Here is a 19,167-nt window from a genome sequence, read left to right as displayed (position 1 = left end):
TGGCAAACCTAGCAAAGGGGCCAAGACCACCCCCTGATGTTGCCTGCTTGTACTGGTATTCAGAGGTTTCTGGTACAATCCTAAACAAAGAGACACCCTTCTAAGTCCGCGGACCTCATTGTTCCTGCCTCTGGTTCCCTTGAGTCATCCTGGCTAGCAGTAGGATTGCCCACTTCAAGTTGGGGCCTGGAAATCGCCTGGAATTACAACTGCTCTTTGTTACACGTATTTGCTTGTAACGTATAGTTTTCCTCTCAGCCAGTATATCACAGGGCATTACATACTGTGGTTTGAATGCTGGAGCAGTGTCTCCCCAAAAGTCTAGATGTCATATAACTAATGAACGGCACATTTGATGCGCAATGAACAGATTGTATGCAAAGACAAAAGGATTATTGGTAGAACGTGAAGAATTCTGACTAATCTGCATTAACAGCATTGACTCGAATACAAAACTAAGTTTTTTTTCCCACAGGTATTCCATTAAAAAACAAAGTATAAGTGGGGGTCATCTTAAATTCCCATACAAGTTACAGTTATGTAACTTGGAGAGCCAGCGTGGTGTAGTGGTTAAGAGCAGTGGTTTGGAGCGGTGGACTCTGATCTGGAGGACCGGGTTGGATTCCCCACTCCTCCACATGAGTGGCGGAGGCTAATCTGGTGAACTGGGTTGGTTTCCCCACTCCTACACCTGAAGCCAGCTATGTAAACCTTGGGCTAGTCACACTCTCTCAGCCCCACCTCCCTCACAGGGTGTCTGTTGTGGGGAGGGGAAGGGAAGGTGGTTGTCAGCCGGTTTGAGTCTCCCTTAAGTGGTAGAGAAAGTCGGCACACAAAAACCAACTCTTCTTCTTCTTCTTCTACGTCCAATAATCATTTTTGGTGTATCACATTTTAAAGATGTCTTGCATTCAAGGTTGTCTTCCTTTCGAGTAAATACGGTTACATAAAATATTAACTTCTGCATTTTCACAGGTCAAGGCAGCATAAATCAACCAGAATCAAGAGCGGGAATGCGCAGTTAAAGCGGAATGCCAACAATTACTCAAAAGCCCTATGAGGCAAAAAAGCCTTCCCAGGCCCTGTGGAATGATAACAGTGAAGAGGCTTGCCATACCACCCCGGGCACTGCTTTCCAAGGAATAGACAGAGAAGGCATGCGCTCCAGCTGTTGAGGTGCCAGGCTGGAAATTAGAGCGGCATCCACATGGGAGCTTTTCTCTGCTTTGGTCCAAACAGGAGCTCTTTTGGATGGAGCATCCCCACGATGCCGTGCTCTAACCGTCCTTTCCCTGCCTTGCCACGCTCTGATCTAAATCTGCTCTGCTCCAATCTTACTGGAAAGAATGCAGTCAATCAATCCTTTATTGGCATAAAAAGGCACAATACAAAAGAATACAAAAGGAATGGAGATATTAAAAGGTGCTTTTAAAAAAATAGTAACAGTAGAATAAAAAGGTAAAGGTAAAGGTCCCCTGTGCAAGCACCAGGTCATTCCTGACCCATGGGGTGACGTCACATCCCGACGTTTCCTAGGCCGACTATGCTTACGGGGTGGTTTGCCAGTGCCTTCCCCGGTCGTCTTCCCTTTACCCCCAGAAAGCTGGGTCCTTGTCTTACCAACCTCGGAAGGACAGAAGGCTGAGTCAACCTGAGCAGGCAACCTGAAACCGACTTCCATTACGATCGAACTCAGGTCGTGAGCAGAGCTTGGACTGCAGTACTGCAGCTTACCACTCTGCACCACGGGGCTCCTAACAATACAATACAATACCTTTATTGGCATCTTGAAGTAATAAAACACGCCAAACAGCCGGCGAAGATAGGATTAAAATCATTCTTATGATTAGTTAGTAATGATAATTTATCGATTAAAATTACAGTTTATATAATACTTGAGCTCTCTTGAACCGGATGATCTGTGGGGATTATCTCGGAGAGGGCTGTAGCTAAAAAAGGAGGCTACTAGAGCAGTGAGGTTACTATCCTGATCTGCTAAAAGGAAGTGAGTCAGATCCCTTTTTGATCTTATACGCCGAGGACCTGGCAGATGGCTGAGCATTATATGGTGAGGTCTGCTGTGGCGTGGGCAGTCCAATAGGATATGTTCCACAGAGTCGGGGACTCCCGCGTCACAGGCACATAAAAAATAGTTAATAGACAGTTATATCGAATAACATCGTTTGTTGATACTACCATCAATTAACAGTTTGGGGGGCTTTTAAAGCAAACTTTCAAAACAGTGCCACCATCTCCAATATTTGAGGCGAACGGTTGTTCAATAAATAGGGGACATTAAAAGAATCTGGGACATTCTGTCTATCAATCAACAAGGGGCTTAATAGTTCATTGCGATATTCTGTATAGAAACGACAATAAAATAAGACATGAGCAACTGGTTCAATACAATTGTTGTCACAGGGGCGAAGCCTGGCAGACAGAGGGATTTTCCGATATCTGCTTTCAAGGAGGGCAGACGGCAAAACATTAAATGCAGTCCCAATGCATTGTCACACTGTTGGAATGGAAAGGTCCCACCCGCATAGGGTGCTAGCGGAAGTTAGCCAGATCTCCAGCTCTGGGCTCCGTTTGAACTCTTTGCAAGCATGGAGCAAGCGTGGAGAGCGACGTTGCACAACGACGCGTGATGTCGTGACATCCCTTCCGGTTTTGGACCTCGAAGGGACCTCACAAGGGTCTAGGAATATGTACACAATGTGCAAAATTCCTAGAGCGTTGTGATGTCGCTTCCTGGCATGAAACCCGACGTGGTCACGACGTAGCACCATCACGCAATGTCACTCCCCGTGAATTCAGAGAGCGTTCTGATGTCGCTTCCAGGTATAAATTGCGTGGCATTGCTCCCTGCCTCCAAAAGACCCCCGCTGGTGGCCAATGCCAGGCTGACAACTCGATGCCCACATCAGTACCATTTTGTTGCCATCGGCCCCTTGCAGCTGCCATTTTGCCTGCGATGCCACCCAAGGGGTTTTTGAAGCCCTTTCGCCCCGGGAACGGCCCCTTGGGGGGCGGTGGGGATGTGCCACCTTTTTGGGTGTTCCCTATGGAGCAGCCATGAAGGAGCTAGAAAAGATTCTGAAGTGTAAGGATGTGTCACTGGCCATCAAGATTAAGCTAATTCATGCCATCGTATTCCCTATTACTATGTATGGGTGTGAAAGCTGGACAATGAGGAAAGCTGATAGGAAGAAAGTATATTCCTTTGAGATATGGTGTTGGAGGAGAGCGTTACGGATACCCTGGACTGCCAACAAAACAAATCAGTGGGTTCTAGATCAAATCGAGCCTGAACTGACCCTAGAAGCTGAAATGACTAAACTGAGACTATCGTATTTTGGTCACATTATGAGAGGACAAGAGTCACTGGAAAAGACAATCATGCTAGGAAAAGTTGAGGGCAGCAGGAAAAGAGGAAGACCCAACAAGAGATGGATTGATTCAGTAGAGGTAGCCACAGCCCTCAATTTGCAAGACCTGTCAAAAATAGGACATTTTGGAGGACGTTGATTCATAGGGTCGCCATGAGTCGGGAGCGACTTGACTAGGGTTGCCAGGTCCCTCTTCACAACTGGGGTGGAGCCTGAGGAGGTCGTGGTTTGGGAAGGGGGGGACTTCAATGCCATAGAGTCCAATGGCCAAAGCGGCCATTTTCTCCAGGGGAACTCATCTCTATTGGCTGGAGATCAGTTGTAATAGCAGGAGATCTCCAGCTATTACCTGGAGGTTGGCAATCCTAGACTTGATGGCACTTAACACACACACATGGGGCATTTCTCCCCTTTTTCTTTATTTTATTTTTTAAACGCTTTTTTCCCCTCTGCATCGGCCGGGAAGCTTCTGAGGAGGCAGCATGGTTGCGCCGCTCCCGGGCGCTGCGGATCCATCCGCCCCCTTTAGGAACGGGCTGCCCGTTAGACGCTTGGCGCTGATTTTAAAAAGTGGTGCAAAACTCACTGCTCTTATTTCCCGTTTCATGCAAGGCCCTTTACGTTTTATCCTCAAGATGCACGAAGCGAACGAGTGCCAGAAAATATATCAGCGTGCGCCCCGGGGCCTCCAGACTCCACCCTGTCGTGTTTACATATCATCCAGAAATCCCGAACGTGGTTTTGTCACTACATGCTCCATCTTCTTGCCCCCAAAAAAGAGAAACTGGAGGCCCAGGTGGGGCTTCCCTATTTAAAAAAAGGTTATTCCCCCCCCCAGCAGTGGTCAAGCCATTGTCTCTTTAAGTGAGGAAGTTACCCCTCAGCAAATAGGTATTCCTCACTATGGCCAATGGCTCTCTCAGTTCCTCTTGGCATAATCTGATCAAGTATAATCCATCAAAGATCTCACCTGCAAAATGTGGCTTTCCCAATTCCTAGCAATCTGTCGGTATCACTGAGCAAACAGAAGGGAACTAAGCAACGGCAACAAACAGTTGCTTCTGATGCAGCCGGTATGGGTTCTCTATCTAAATTGGAATCTAAGTCCGACCAGATAAGAGTGACTCTGTCAGCAAAGACTGTTGCAAAAGCATCATAACATGCCAGAGAGGTTTCCTCCAGCAGGTTGGATTTTTATTTGTGTTTATTTATTTATTATTTGAGGCTTCAATCCTGCACTCCCTGGCCGAAGCGGTTCCTTTAGACCTTGAAGTGGCAGCAAGTGGCTTCCACGGAGGGGGCACAGCCAACTACAAAGTGATCACCAGTGCCATGGGAGCGAGTGCCAATCACAAAGGTTAGGAGATTGCAAGCCTCGCATCCTCCTGTAGCAGTGATGGCGAACCTTTTAGAGACCGAGCGCCCAAACTGCAACCCAAAACCCACGTATTTATCGCAAAGTGCCAACACGGCAATTTAACCTGAATATGATAATAAGGAGGTGGCACACACCCATCAGGGCTAGTAACCTGTGATGGACTTTTCCTCCAGAAATTTGTCCAGTTCCCTCTTAAAGGCATCTAGGCTAGATGCCATCACCACGTCCTGTGGCAAGGAGTTCCACAGGTTAATTACATGCTGGGTAACTGGGTGTTCCTCTTTTAGTAGGGGATTTCACTGAAAGGTGGGAGGCGCCGCAAAGCCCGCGCTGTGGCCCGAGAGCTCTTCTCCCCTCCAGCTATGCCACGCTGTGAGCTATGCTCCCCTCCAACCTAGCTCCTCTCCAACCCCACCACGGGAATCACTTTCGCCACAGACTCAACAGGCTGCCGTCCGCGCCGCACCCTCACGCCGCATGTGAGCCGCCCGGCATGTGAGCCGCCCTGCCGCATGTGACAGGGGAGGGAGGAAGCGCTCCCATTGGGCTGCTGGGCAGAGTGGCGGGTGATGTGAGAAATGCCCTCAGGTGCGCATGGAGAGGGGTACGGGAGCGGCCCAGCCCCGCGTCCCTCTGGCTTTCTAGTAACAAACTCAGGTGAACTCTTTGCTGGGGCAACGGCGCGCGTGCCCACAGAGAGGGCAGGAGATCTCCAGCCAGTACCTGGAGGTTGGCAACCCAATCCCATAACAGAGGCGACTGTTTCTGAACGGGTACTCCCTGCAGACACAAAGGCTCCTCCAAAGCACCTCCTGCTCCAAAGAGGCGGAGGAAGGCCGGGACTGGTTTTTTGCTTTAGGGAAGAAAGTGGGTACGTGTTGGGGATCTCTGGGTTAGAGTGTTGCATGGGAATGGGTGGACCTGTGTTCAAATTCCTGCCTGGGCGATAAAGCTCACTGGCTGACCTCGGGCCAGTTGTTTGCTCTCAGCCTAGCCTGATTCTCAGGGTTGTTATTAGGGGAAAACAGAATTCTTCCCCCAGCCATGTTTATCACACTGCCTCAAACTCTATGGAGGAGCTTAAGCCCACAGGCATGGTTATATTACAGACTCATACTGGCCGAATAGTCATAGGCTGCAACCAAGAAACTCTAAGGCACTGGTTCCCAACCGGGGGTCCGTGGACCCCCAGGGATCCGCGAGAACTAAATTAAGGTCTGCAAAACAAAGTTATAAAGTTCCCGGAATATAACCAGATCGAATCAAAAGATACCCAAAAGCTGATTCGCAATCCTTTTGGTATTGCTGTTGAAGAGGTTGCAGAAGAAATCCAGGAAGAGATCATTGAATTCCAAAATGATAGGCACTGTAAGGATGCGTTTGAATCAGTTTCTCTTGAAGAGTTCAGGTGTAAAAAAGCAATTTCATATCCTACAGTTCGGTGATTCGCCTTGCGATATCTTATGCTCTTCTCCACAACTTATTTATGCGAACAAGGTTTTCTGCTTTGCTTATAATTAAGAACAAGACCAGAAATCGATTGGAAGCAAGTGATGATATTCGTGTAGCTCTGAGCAACAGTATTAGCCCCAGAATTGCCCAGCTTGTAAAAAGGATGCAAGCTCAAAAATCACATTGATTTTCAATTAAAAATTCTCTATTATAAAAAATATATTCAAATATTATTCTAAGTTTAATGTTTAACTAACAGTTATGATTAAAGTTTATTTTCAAATTCTCGGAATTTTTATTTTGAACCTTGGGGTCCCTGCACCAAACAAAAAAGTCCTAGTGGTCCCTGGTCAAAAAAAGATTGGGAACCACTGCATTTATGCATAGCTGTTTCCTCGCAGTCATCCCATCGACTACTTCGGGGCTTTGCTTAGATTATGCTTGCTTTTTCCGACCGTCAGAGGTCACCTCATTCTCCCCACGCTGAGAGCCAGTGTGGTATTGTGGTTAAGAGCGGTGGTTTGGTGCGGTGGACTCTGATCCGGAGAACCGGGTTTGATTCCCCACTCCTCCACACGAGCGGCAGACTCTAATCTGATCAACTGGGTTGGTTTCCCCACTCCTCCCCACGAAGCCAGCTGGGTGACCATGGGCCAGTCATAGCTCTCTCAGCCCCACCTACCTCACAGGGTGTCTGTTGTGGGGATGGGAAGGGGAAGGCAATTGTAAGCCGGTTTGATTCTCCCTTAAGTGGTAGAGAAAGTCGGCATATAAAAACCAACTCTTCCATGCGTTTCCCCCGCGCTTTCTGGATGCTGGCTAAACACGAATCCAGAAAACGCGGGCAAAACGCACGGGAACGCGCTGGGAGAGCGAGGCGATCTCTTACGGTCGGAAAATGCAAGCATAATCAATCAACGCCCCAAAGTAGTCGGCAGAGGTGACCGCGAGGAAACAGCCATGCACAAATGGCCTAAGGCTGAAATGCTGTGCAAACCTATTCCTGAATCCTATCGAACTCAATAGAGCTTACTTTCTAGAAAACGTGTAGTCTTGGGCTGTAAGAATTGTAGTTCTGGGACTGGATCAGCCCTCTCTAGCAGCGCTTTTGCAAAACCTCATCTCTCCAGTATTTTTCCCTTGGGGGGAAGCCCTAACAGTAAAACTAGCTTGAAACCAATTTAGGTTTGGAGTTGGGGAGGAGGTGGGTGTTTAGATGGGGTTAAATAAAAAGCAACAGAGTGTCTAGTTTGTGTCAAAGCAATAAAACAGTATTTTATCAGGCTCTCCTTATCACTGTCACTAAGTTACCCAAACCAACAGTCCAATCTATGCTCTGTTATTACTCAGTCTGGACATTCCTCACAATCCTTGGCTTTCCCATGCTTTCCTAGTCTGTTCAGGAGCTGATTTATTACAACTTTTTTGTGTGTGCTCAAAAAACAACTGCAGCAATTGTAGACTCTTATAAATGCTTGTTGTACGTCTGGCCGTGAGGGTGGCCCTTGAGGTGGTTGGTGACGTGACTCCTGTACCACCATTTCCCGGGCGCACTGCCACGTCACGTCCTATAATGTCCTTTTCTTTTTAACAAAATTTTGCTTTTAAAAAAAAAATTACAACTATGGTTGCCAACTTTCAGGTGGGGTCGGGAGATCTCCTGGAATTACAACGGATCCCCAGACGACTTAAATCACTTATTTCTGTGTTATTTATTTAAAACATTTATTCCCCTTCTCCTGGAGAACTGCGTTGGAAGGTAGAATGCATGACGTTATATTCCACTGAGGTTCCTCCCCTCCCTAAACCCCACTCTCCCAGGCGCCACCTTCAAATCTCCAGGAATTTCCAAACCTGGAGTTGGCCACCCTAATTACAACTTATCGCCACACTGCAGAGAAAAGAGGACGACCCAACAAGAGATGGATTGACTCTATAAAGGAAGCCACAGCCCTCAATTTGCAAGACCTGAGCAAGGCTGTCAAAGATAGGACATTTTGGAGGACTTTCATTCATAGGGTCGCCATGCGTCGGAAGCGACTTGACGGCACTACACACAAACACACACGCAGAAATCAGTTCCCCTGGAGAAAATGGCAATTTCAGAGGGCGTGCCATAGAGGCTAGGAGAAACAGAAATCCTAGGGATATCACTAGGGTTGCCAGTTCCCTCTTCGCCACCGGCGGGAGGTTTTTGGGGTAGAGCCTGAGGAGGGCGGGGTTTGGGGAGGGACTTCAATGCCATAGAGTCAAATGCCAAAGCAGCCATTTTCTCCAAGGGAACTGATCTCTATCAGCTGGAAATCAGTTGTCACAGCAAGAGATCTCCAGCTAGTACCTGGAGGCTGGCAACCCTACCACTGAGCTCCTCCCACACTCCAAACTCTGCCCTCCTTAAACACCGCTCCCAACTCTCCAGGAATTTCCCAAACTGGAGGTGGTAACTAGGGTTGCCAAACCCTTCTACTCCTTTTTGGTACCAGCATTGGACCCCGGTTGAATGGAACATACCGTAGATGGAATTGTATGAACAAAGTCTAAAGGGCTTACATATATTATACAGGACATTGTTGTGTATACTTTGGAACAGGATACAGTTTCTTTTGTATGTATTTGTATTATTGTAGCACTTAATATATGTTTGCGCATTGTTATACAATCTTGGTTCTGTGCTAAGTACCTGGAGGTTGGCAACCTTAATGAAGCATTGTATTGCATTGCATTGCATTGCATTGCATTTATACATTGCATTGCATTGCATTGATTATACAATTAACAGCCATACCTTGCACATTCGCTGCCTTGCCTTCCAAGGTACTTCTTTTCCGGGCAAAGAGCGCGCATTCAAACCACATCCACCACATTTAGGAGGAGAGACACTTGCCCACATCCTAACATTATTATTTTTTCAAGCAAACTTAGCGAGGAGGAGGAGGAGGAAGGCATAGTGGGAAAACTGGATCTTTTACGGGTTCCTCATTAGAAGCTTTAGTTTATCTGACCTGACTGAGCACAAGGGGAGGCCCGCCACCTCCAGGCGGAGGCCCTGGTATGCCTTTCAAGTGCAAGCAATTAACTCGCTGTGTTTTGATCCCTTGTCCGGAAAGTATTTTCTCCCAAATCAGACAAGAAAAGCAAAGTTGAAAAGAACAATCGGGGACTCGAAATGCATGGGGCGGGAGGGGGGCTTAGAATGAAGGCCGCACCTAGCTATTTGGGCACCTCTCTTGCCTGGCGTATCACTCTTTGTGTGCATGCCACCTTTGTATAGAACCTAGGGTTGCCAACTTCCTGGTACGTATTTATGCCAATAACTCACTCTACTGTAAATAGTAACAATGCAAATAAAACAGTAGTAGGCAAAATTGATAGCAGCCCGTCAGGGAGCTCCACTTTAATCCTAGGAATAGTAATATTAAGCCTTTTGGCTGATGAAGCTACTTTTGTAGTGAAAACGCTGGAATACGTCTGGAGCCGCATTACCATCTGCATCTCCGTTGCCTGAAGACACATTGACATTGATATTGACTAAAATATGACTCTATGTCTTACATGAACTTTTTTGCACTTATTAACAGCAACTCCAGCTGATTTTTTTCTTGACGTTGTTATTTCCTTGCTTTGTAACCCTTGTTGCTTAGCTTCATTTGTATATTAATTTCTTTGTAATATAGTTACAGCCTTGGCTGTTTTGCTGCCTGCTATCCATTGCCCATTGTCTCATTCAACTTCCTGGTACCAGCTGGAGATCTCCTGCTATTACAACCTGGCAACCCTGATAGAACCCCAGGGGTTAATCTGAGCCTTCCCGTCTGCAGGCTCAGCCCTAGGAGATGTAAAGTAACAATCAAGGGCGAGAGCAGCATTGAGCTTGTGCAGAGTGCAGTACTCGGTTTCTAAAATGAAAGCTTTTGGAACGCAAGCGTATCTAGAATTCAGGCCAGCAGAACTCATCGCTGATGTGTGAGTTTGCAGAAAAAATACAGGGTGTGGTTTTTTTCTGCAGCAATTGAAAATGTTGTTGGGAGATGAATGCCCTCCCCCAACATCTTGAATATGCAAAGGCCAACATTCAACATTACACAGAAAAATCTAAAATAAATCACACTCGAGCGCAGGATCCCCTATTCTTCAGGCTTGCAAGCATCCCTGTGCTTCTAGCAAAACATCTCTGGGTAGGAGAGAATCCGCCATTCTGGAAAAAAGAGAGCTAGTTTCTCTCTACAGAGCTGAGTTTTTGCAGACTCCAGCGGCATCTCACCCTAGTAAGGTTGCCAGGTCCCTCTTCACCACCGGCAGGAGGTTTTTGGGGTGGAGCCTAAGGAGGGCGGGGTTTGGGGAGGGGAGGGACTTCAATGCCATAGAGTCCAATTGCCAAAGTGGCCATTTTCTCCAGGGGAACTGACCTCTATCGGCTGGAGATCAGTTGCAACAGCAGATCTCCAGCTAGTACTTGGAGGTTGGCGACCCTACACCCTAGGGTTGCCAGCTCGGAGTCGGTAAGTACCTGGAGATTTTGGGGTGGACCCAGGGGAAGGTAGAGTTTGGGTAAGGGGACTGGGTTGCCAGCACCAGGTTAGGAAATACCTGGAGATTTTGGGGGTGGAGCCTGAGGAGGGCAGGCTTTGGAGAGGGGAGGGACTTCAATGCCATAGAATCCAATGGCCAAAGCGGCCATTTTCTCCAGGTGAACTGATCTCTGTTGCCTGGAGATTACTTGTATTCCCAAGAGTTTACCAGCCACCACCTGGAGGTTGACACTAAAATGGCTAACTGAACAGTTGTACTTTTATATATTTTCAAAACTTGTTTCCAAAAATATTACCAAGAATGTTATTTCACGCAGATGTTACACGCTCCCACTACTTCTTTCGGAAGTTCTGTCCTTCCCTTACCTGCTGTGGTCCACGACTGTTCCATGGTCTGGGGTTGGTTGGACGTTTTGAACACAGATTATGTACATTACCATTGTGTATCATTTGACTTATGGTATACATATATATTGCATTGATGGATTTAGAATTATAATAGTGACAGGGATTGTTTCCTTGTATATTGGTTGTTAGTAAACGTATATGGAATAGTTGATTGTACTTTGAGCATCTGTGCCGTGTTTTGTATTAACCTCCTGGAAGTTGGCAACCCTAAGCGGGAGGTTTAGGGAAGCGAAGTTGGGGATGGGGTAGGCGTCTACATGATGACATCGCTTCCGGTATCTTGAACTGGGGACGCTTTAGCACTCGCACAAAACCTCTGTGGTTTCCACAGAGATTTTTTGGGGAGTGCTAGAGTTCCCCCCCTCCCCAGTGTGATGCCGGTGCTTCTGCATAAGCCGGAAGTGGGATGTCATTGCGTAGATGACGCCGATCGCTCCCCCTCCCAGCCAGCTTCTTGCTGGGAGTCAGCCGGTAGCAGAAGCAATAACCAGGCCATTGGGAACCCCACACCACCTGGAGGCTGGCAACCTTAGGTCACAAACTGCCAACCTAAGAATGTTCTTATAGCTCCTCCAACTCAACAGAGTTGAGGGTTTCCTGCTAGAAATAGAGGCTCTCTCTTTCCACCTCTCCCACCCCCAGCCCATTTGGTGCCACTCCCAGACCTCAGTCTATTGGGAAATTTCACCGCATTACTCAGGAATGTGCTAATCTGCTGTCCGCTGGAAAAAGCCTCCACAAACAACCCAAAAGAATGTGAAAGGTGCAAGCCCTGTTTGCACTCAGCAAACAAGCATGGAAGGTCAGCAGGCCTGACCAGCAGGAGTTTGGATCCACACAACCCTCCCTGGCTATTCCCGGCCGCTTGCTCTGCAAACCTCGATTGTAATGTGTGGGTTACAACACCAGGGACAAGGGCCATGCGCCGTCTTTCGAGATTCTTTCCCCAGTTTATTTATTACAGAGTGTATCTGCTTCATGTGCATTGCACATTGCCTGCACATCGTTGCTCCTTCCCGTTGGGGAAATGTCACAGTTTACCAGCAAAGGTTGCCTGCTTTTTTCAGCCAGTAAATGCCTGACCTGGATGGCCCAGGCTAGCCTGATCTCGTCAGATCTCAGAAGCTAAGCAGGGTTGGCCCTGGTTTGTATTTGGATGGGAGACCACCAAGGAATACCAGGGTTGCTGTGCAGAGGAAGGCACTGGCAAAACCACCTCTGTTAGTCTCTTGCCTTGAAAACCCCAAAAGGGGTCGGCTGCGACTTGACGGCACTTTACACACACAAATGCAGACTGATGGGCTGACGTTAACGGGAGATAATGGGTGAAAACGCATAGTCGCTTTAGCCTCCTTTATTCCCTGTGTTTCGCTGAACATGCGTTCGATCCTGGCTGAATCCTGGCTGAAACGGGGAATAAAGGAGGCTAAAGCAACCATGTGTTTTCTATTATTGTTTCATCTCCCCGTTCTGAAAAGCTCCATCTTTTGGGTCTCGCACATTGAATTACAGCTAAAGGCAAAAAAGCAGGTCAGATCTTAGTCAGTTGGGAACTAGTCCAGGGAGGGGAGGGGCCATGGCTCAGAGGTAGAGCCTCTGCTTGGCAGGCAGAAGGGCCCAGGTTGAATCCCCGGCAGCTCCAGTTAAAGGGAAGTAGGTGATGTGAAAGACCTCTCTGCCTGAGACCCTGGAGAGCCGCTGCCGGTCTGAGTAGACAATACTGACTTTGATGGACCAAGGGTCTGATTCAGTATATGTTCAACCCTCAGAGCCTACTAAAATTTTTGTTAGATGAATTACAATCTTGCTGCTGTCACCTGCATCTTATATAGAGTTGCCAGCTCCGGGATGGGAACTGCCTGGAGATTTTGGGGGGTGGAGCCTGAGGAGGGCAGGGTTTGGTGAAGGGAGGAACTTCAACGGGGTATAATGTCATAGAGCCCATCTTCCAAAGTGGCCGTTTTCTCCAGGTGATCTCTGTCCCCTGGAGATCAGTTGTAGCAGCAGGAGATCTCCAGATTCCAACTGGAGACTAGCAACTCTAGGCACAAGAGTTTGGCGTGAGAAGCTAAGAGGGGCTGAGCGCCATCCCCATTCCTGCCTCGACTGCCCTTCCGGCTCCCTTTCCGCCACCTCCTGCCAAACACCCCCACATAGGGTTGCCAACTCCAGGTTGGAGAATACCTGGAGATTTTGGGGACGGAGCCTGAGGAGGGCGGGGTTTGAGGAGAGGAGGGACTCCAATGCCATAGAGTCCAATTGCCAAAGCGGCCCTTTTCTCCAGGTGAACTAATCTTTATCGGCTGGAGATCAGTTGTAATAGCAGGCGATCTCCAGCTAGTACGTGGAGGTTGGCAACCCTACTGATTGCCACTGTAAAAGCAAGGCAGGGGCAATGATGCTTCTGCATTGAGATTTACTCTGTGCTTTCCCCTCCCGCCTGCCATCCTCCCCCCCCCCCACACACACACACACTGGTGGCATTTTGGGCAGGATCTGGCAGGATGGAGCTCTGGCTCAGATTTTCTACAACCCTTCATAAGCAGCCCTGCAGGCTAGCAACAAATCTGGCCTGCTGTTTCAAGGGACAGGCTGCACCCCTTCCCAGTTACAGAACTGCTAAGGTTGCCAGGCCCCTCTTTGCCACTGGTGGGAGGTTTTTTTGGGTTGAGGGCGGGGCTTGGGGAGGGGAGGGACTTCAATGCCACAGTGTCCAATGGCCAAAGCGGCCATTTTCTCCAGGTGAACTGATCTCTGTCGGCTGGAGATCAGTTGTAATAGCAGGAGATCTCCAGCTAGTACCTGGAGGTTGGCAACCCTAGGAACGACAGATCATCTCCAGTCTACAGAGATTAGCTCCCCTGGAGAAAATGGATGTTGTGGAGGGTAGGCTCTGTGGCACTGAACCCCACTGACGTCCATGTCCTCCCCACGCTCCATTCCCCAAATCTCCAGGAGCTTCTCTACTTGGATCTGCCAACCCTACCTCCCCAACCCCTGCCAGTGACCGGGGGGACCCGGCAACCCGGCAACCCTGTGAAGTAGCTGAGGCTGAGAGTGTGTGCTGGCTGGTCTAGAGCTTCCACGAGAGATTGGGGATTCAAACTTGGGTCTGCCAAATCTTAGTCCAACACTTTAACCCAGGTCCTCAGGGTGGACCTTTCCTGGTGCCCAAGATCCAATTGGCTGTGCAGATTAAAATACTGTTGTTGTGGCATCCGCTGCCATCACAGTGTTGGTTTGATTCTCTTTCCCTTATCAGTGTATTTTCTGAAACTACTCCTCTTGCCTGCTGCACTTGGGCTTCCTCTGTGTGCATGTGTGTGGTCGACTCTGCCGCCCATGGTGGCCGTGTTGTGGTTGGCTCCACCTCCTGCGGTGGCCATGTTGTGGTTGTACCCACCTCCCTGTGTTAGAATTCCAGTGGTGTCCACGGTCTCAAGAAGAAGAAGAAGAAGAAGAAGAGTTGGTTTTTATATATCGACTTTCTCTTCCGCTTAAGGAAGAATCAAACCGGCTTTCAATCACCTTCCCTTCCCTTCCCCACAACAGACACCCTGTGAGGAGTGTGGGACTGAGAGAGCTCTAAGAGAACTGTGACTGGCCCAAGGTCACTCAGCTGGCTTCATGTGGAGGAGTGGGGAAATCAACCCAGTTCACCAGATTGGCCTCCGCCGCTCACGTGTAGGAGTGGGGAATCAAAGCCGGTTCTCCAGATTAGAGACCACTGCTCCAAGCCACCGCTCTTAACCACTGCACCACACCGATTCACACTGGCAACCTCTGAGTTTCGTTGCACTTGTTTTCCTGGAGATACATCCTGGGAGAATGTCTGAGCAAACCCCAGCCCCGCATTTTCAGGACCCCCCTAGTACACATGGCTGATAAGGAATGTGGAACATTTCAATCCCAGTACGTGTGCACCAGACGACCACAAGACAACTAACCCCAAGACAACTGCTCTTGCTTCGACCTGCCCTGGGACAACTCACGATAATATCATCCTTCAGACAGATCTCCTGTTATCAGCAGTATGCCTCACCGCAGCATCTCCATGCTTTCGAAGCCTTCCTTTTTGAGAGGGGGGGAAAAAAAAGATTTGATACTACTTTCACAAATAGCTAGATAGTTTAATCAAATTGTATGATGTGCCCCCAAAATCTCTAGGTATTTCCCAACCCAGAGCTGGCAACTGTAGCACCTCGCCTTTTAGGGTTGCCAACCTCCAGGTACTATATTATAGCTGCATATACACTTTACAGTATGTGGTAATGAAACCACCAACAACACATACATTCAGTACAACAGTGGATGTACAAAATTTCCACAGCTCATTTGAATTCCATCTGGTAAGTATCAAATAAGTCCTTTGAAGTAATTATCTTAGTCTTTTCTCAAAACAGATGCTGCAAGATGAACAGTCAAGGAGAATATGATAGTTTCGGAGCACAAGGGCTCAGTTCTTCATCAGTTCTTCAAAAGATGCAGTGCATGCAATCCTATATACTTCCCCAGAGGGGTAAGATGCTGAGTTCCTTCCACTCCTGGTAAGGACTCAAGTCCTTACCAGGAGTGGAAGGAACTCAGCATCTTACCCCTCTGGGGAAGTATTATGCACTTTATTCTGGAAAAGGTTATTCTTTGAAACCTGATATCATGGATGTTGATATAGGATTGCCTGCATTGCATCTTTTGAAGAACTGATGTAGAACTGAGCTCTTGTGCTCCGAAACGATCGTATTCTCCTTGACTGTTCATCTTGCAGCATCTGTTTTGAGAAAAGACTAAGATAATTACTTCAAAGGACTTATTTGATACTTACCAGATGGAATTCAAATGAGCTGTGGAAATTTTGTACATCCACTGTTGTACTGAATGTAGGTGTTGTTGGTGGTTTCATTACCACATACTGTAAAGTGTATATGTAGCTATAATATATTGGCATTGTTAGCAGCATTGCTCCTGTACTGGTTTTCTCATCCTCCTGATAATAGTACAGAGGTGTCTTTTTTTCTCCTTAACCTCCAGGTACTAGCTGGAGATCTCCTGCTATTACAACTGATCTCCAGCTGATAGAGATCAGTTCGCCTGGGGAAAATGGCCACCTTGGCAATTGGACTCTATGGCATTGAAGTCCCTCCCCTCCCCAAAACCCGCCCTCCTCTGGCTGTGCCCCAAAAACCTCCTGCCAGTGGCGAAGAGGAACCTGGCAACCCTGCCACCTTTCCTTAAACTTAACACAATATAGAATTTCAGTTTTCAGCCTCCGGGCTCCTATGTTTGCTCTGAACGGTTCGTTGTGAATTTTAATCCTATCCTTTAAAGGGTTGGCCGTCCCTCCCTCTTTGGGCTCTTTATCAGCTTTGATATGTTTGCTTCAACCCTCCTTAGTGGAAGTCATCAATTTAACAGGGGAGGATTGAAAACTCTGCGGATAATAGGATTAACAGTCATGTGGATCTTGACAAACTGAAGAAAACGGTGGGAGTTGATATGATGTAATTCAGTAAAGACAAATGAAAAGTAGTATGTGTGGGAAAGCAAAAAAAAAAAAAATTTGTCTGGTGCCGAAATGCAAGGTCGCCATAGTGGCAGAGAGGAAGCTCACCTGAGAAATGGTGAACAATTTTTTTTCTCAATTGAATTTTATAATTAATTCCTCCCAGGGCTCATATTTTAGTTTCCAAGCGACATTGCTGTACTTCTGCCAATCTGGATGCGCTGCCATTTTTCCCATACCGGATTTGGAAAGATCTTTTAATGGAAGATCACATTCAAAGTGGACTGGGAAAGCGTGGAAGAGAAGGCGTGGATCCGATGCCACCTCTGGAACTATTTCTGGAGAGCCAGCAGGGTGTCGTGGTTAAGAGCGGCGGACTCTAATCCGGAGAACCAGGTTTGATTCCCCGCCCCTCCACATCAGCTCTAATGTGGTGAACCGGGTTGGTTTCCCTACTCCTCCACATGAAGCCTGCTGGGTGACCTTGGGCTAGTCACAGATCTCTCTGAACTCTCTCAGCCCCACCTGCCTCTCTCAGCAAGGTGTCTGCTGTGGGGAGGGGGAGGGAAGGCGATTGTAAGCCACTTTGAGACTCCTTAGAAGTAGAGAAAACTGGGGCATAAAAACTAACTCTTCTTCTTTTCAGTTATCTTGTGGAGTTCACTGCCTCAAAACCGAGGCTAGATCTACGCTACAACGGTTTTCCCTGCCCCAGTTTAGAAACCAGACCCAAAACATTTGTGTCGAAGCAGTCACAGCAATGGCTAAGAATTTAGCTGGTTTGAAAAAGAGATTAAACCAATTAGTGAAGGATAGGTCCATCAGTAGATACCAGCCATGACGATTATATGAAACGTCACTGCTTAGAGGCAGTGAACATGTGAACACTACTGCCAAGAAGCAATCGTCTGGGGTATCTGACTGGTAGGGTTGCCACCCTCCAGGTACTAATGTTACAAATAACAGAAACCAGCACAAATATCAAATGCAATCACATATTAAGTGCAGAAAAATGGAAAGTCAAACAATACAATATTTACAACAAGTGAAGACTAACAACAAAAATCTAGAAATGAATAATATATATGATAATCTTATCCTATATGTTTTCTTCTTTTCAGAGTTCAAAGTATCCAGGTAAGTATAATTTCTATTACAAAGTTCCACGAAAGAGCAGCTGGAGAAGATAAATGGACGTGTTGTCTAGATCGGTGTCCACGTTTCGCCAAAGCTTCATCAGCTGTACAATATCTATATTTAATAATTTAATAACTTTTAATACATTTTCAATAAATATCCAGGTGCTAGCTGGAGATCTCCTGCTATTACGACTAATCTCGAGTCGATAGAGATCAGCACACCTGGAGAAAAAGGCCGCTTTGGCGAGTGGACTCTATGGCATTGAAGTCCCTCCCCTCCCCAAACCCCGCCCTCCTCAGGCTCTGCCCCCAAAATTTCCTGCTGGTGGCGAAGAGGGGCCTGGCAACCCTAAGGATCAATGATTTTCCAGGGGCAAGTAGAAAATTGGGACTCTCTCTGAGAGACAGGAATGTATAGAGAAGTCCTGCTTTGCTTCTGGGTAACCCTTGCGGCCAAGAGGGACCTGGCAACCCTACTGACCGGCCTCTGTGTGAAACAGAATACTGGAGTAGATAAGAAAACCCAGTTTAAATTCAGAAGAGATCAGCTCTTGGTGTGTGTGGTGTCCCTCATCTGTCTTGAGCTGCCCAAAGGCCCAAAACATATTATAGGCATTGGAATGCAAAGGATTCCTGCTTAACATTGACTCTTCATGTCTGCAAAATGTAACTGATAAGGAAGAAGGGAGCGCAGCAAAGGCTTTCCTGGGGCTCCCACGTCAAACCAACCAAGGCCATTGTGCAGGAGTTGAGCTCATGGGCATTTGGGGCATTTCAAAAAAAGGGTGGTGCATGCCACCACAAAATGGCTCAAATAATCAAATAGCTGCTGTGCGGGCAGGATCTACACCAGGAGGGGATGGAGACTTACCCAAACAGTGTCCCACAATGCCATGATGTCACATCCAGCCACAGGACCAGAAGTATCGTCCCCACATCACAGGATGCTCTAGGATTACCCCCCCGAAACTCTACGGATTTTACCACAGAGTTTTGGGGAAATCCTAGAGTGTCCCATGATGCACTAGTAGAAAAGGGCAAGAGCCCAGTAGCACCCTAAAGACTAACAAAAATATTTTCTGGTGGGGTATGAGCTTTCCCATGATGTGCATCCCATGATGCACTGACATCACTTCCGGTGACACAGCCAGAGGTGCTAGCACAGCATGGGAGAATGCCATTTTGGCCCCTCCATTTCCCCCCTGCTGTCTTATTGAGCAGCAGTGGCGGGCCAAGGCTGAAAGACTGCCACACCCGGCTTCCCTAGACAGGATCAGTGTTTTGCTGTGGGAAAGAGACGGTGGTTCCGGTTTCCAAAAGAAGGGGAGGGTTTACTCCTTGGACTGCCACTGGGCTTGTAAGCCCAGAGCCA

The sequence above is a fragment of the Euleptes europaea genome, chromosome 1, assembly GCF_029931775.1.
Source record: "Euleptes europaea isolate rEulEur1 chromosome 1, rEulEur1.hap1, whole genome shotgun sequence".
Classification (NCBI taxonomy): Eukaryota; Metazoa; Chordata; class Lepidosauria; order Squamata; family Sphaerodactylidae; genus Euleptes; species Euleptes europaea.
This window is presented reverse-complemented; position numbering follows the sequence as displayed.